General features: G+C 34.3%; 1 protein-coding gene across 1 annotated transcript in view; it reads right to left on the bottom strand.

Moving 5' to 3' along the window:
• The window catches only part of FMN2 (formin 2), a 348,730-nt gene that overhangs the window by 339,316 nt on the left and 7,277 nt on the right, over positions 1 to 2,137 (bottom strand).

Raw genomic sequence — 2,137 nt, forward strand, 5'->3', positions numbered from 1 at the left:
GTTTCACGTGCTCATTACCATACACGTCATATGCCAGAGCAGCCTGATATACACACATGGACCATTTAAAAAAAAATTCACATGGAGCACAGCCTAACTACAGTATACTGTGAAAACTAGGCCAGGCATCTGCTCAAAACCTGCTGTCTGTAAAATCAGCACTTGAAGTTTGGTGGAATACTTAACTCAATTCAAGACACAACTGCAGAATATTATGTATTCACTGCAGCTAGTGCCTAGGGATTTAATGCTTAAACCAAAATGCCCATGTGCAAAGAGATAGAAGCCACCATATATAAAATCCTGTTATAAATCCTGTTAGGGAGTCCAAATATTTAACTGCACTAGGAACACTTTTTTCTTAAAGACCTACTATTCAAAATTTAGGGGAAATACCATACTTTTTTTTGTTTCTGAAAATGCTGCTATGAAAGCTGGTCTCAGTGAGAAAGCTTTTCTGCCATTCCAATAATGAAAGAATAAGGCCAGTTTCTGGGAAAAGAAAATGGTCTAGTAACACTACTTTATTATTTTACACTTCTTCAATTTACAAACAAAAATACAAAACAAGAGAAAGATGAAGAGAAAGAATCTTTTTTCCACATAAATTACATGTCCAGTTTTCCTATTTTAAACATAAACCAGCCTGCATAATCTGAAAAGTATAATCACCCTCTGCTTGAAAAGACAGCTGGTATGTACATGCAAATGAGGGTCAGAGTGATTTCCATAAGAGGCAGAGCTGCTGTTGTACTGGACACTACTCCTTTCACAATTACACTGTAAAATTACTGGGGTAAAACACTAAATGCTTAAATGCTGATGAAAAAATTAAAAGCTATGAGAAAACTTGAAAACACAAAATTTTTGAGTTCTCCTATAAAATTATTTTTTCAAAGTAATATCATAGGATGGTGTACCTTAGTATACCTTAGTCTTGAGTAATTATAAAGAGAAAGTTATAGAAATATTTAAAATACTGGCAGGTAGGTAACTGCATAGAATTATATATTAATGATGAGAAACATATTTAGCAAATCCAAAGTGAAATGGAGATGGTCCCACATTAAAATATTCAGATCCAGAGAGGTTTGAAGTCAGGTGCAAAATCCACAATAAACTCTAGATCTCAAGTTTTAATTATCTGTGACCTAATTCCAAAGGTCACATCTATGATATTTGTTTCATCCTTCTTTGAAAGAGTAAGTAAGCATGCTACAATTATTTATTTTCGTAACTCAAATAATTTTAATACATTACCATGAATTTCCCAAACCCAGCAGTTCTCAGCTGTTAGTAGTACACTAAATTAAATTTTAAGCAATACTTAAAACCTAAGCCATGAACAATGTAATATTTTCAGTAGGAAACTTAAGAAACAGTTGGTGACAACACTGATTATTTTAAAATCTATCAAAAGAAAAAACAACACTTAAGCTTTAAAAATGCAAATGATTAAACTTACTACTTTCTAAAGCAGCACTAAAAATGGTATTCACTGCATTTTTGCAAGTACACTGAAACATGTATGGTAGAAATCATACAGATCTCTGTTTCCAAAATGAGTCTGAACACTAGTTGTGTGTTAAGTTGGCTTAGACTCACAAAGGATATTTATGTAAATTTATTGTTTGTAGAAAAGTAGGACATTCCCCTTGATATCAGCTAATTTTTATATTTTTCTTCAGTCTAAAACTATTACTATGCATTGCTGAATTCTCATTGTATACATACCTCCAAACACGCAACACAGGCCCTCTCTATTTGTGCAATCTTTTTTTTCCTCCCCCTCCTTAGCAGAAGCCCCAGATATAAGGATGGAAGTAGAAGGAAGTATAATAGAGCATTCCAATCATGTTATATTTTATTGGAAAGATTATTATTAAGCTATGCACTTCTAAGCCTTCTTGACAAGATGCCCAAGGAGGAAACACCAGAGGATGCCTTCCAAAGTAAAGAATACCTGAATGAGTCACACAACAGTCTGCATGGCAAATGGGCCAAGAGCATCAAATAGCAACACAAATATTCCCCTTTCTCCATTTTACATTGTCTTTAAAAAAGGAGAGCTAAGACTAAGTCTTGTTTTGGCCATGATACAACCCCCCCCCCCCCCTTGCCCTCAAATTCCTTTCCC

This window comes from Gavialis gangeticus, unplaced genomic scaffold, assembly GCF_001723915.1.
Source record: "Gavialis gangeticus isolate Ggan-Ray unplaced genomic scaffold, GavGan_comp1, whole genome shotgun sequence".
Lineage (NCBI taxonomy): Eukaryota > Metazoa > Chordata > Crocodylia > Gavialidae > Gavialis > Gavialis gangeticus.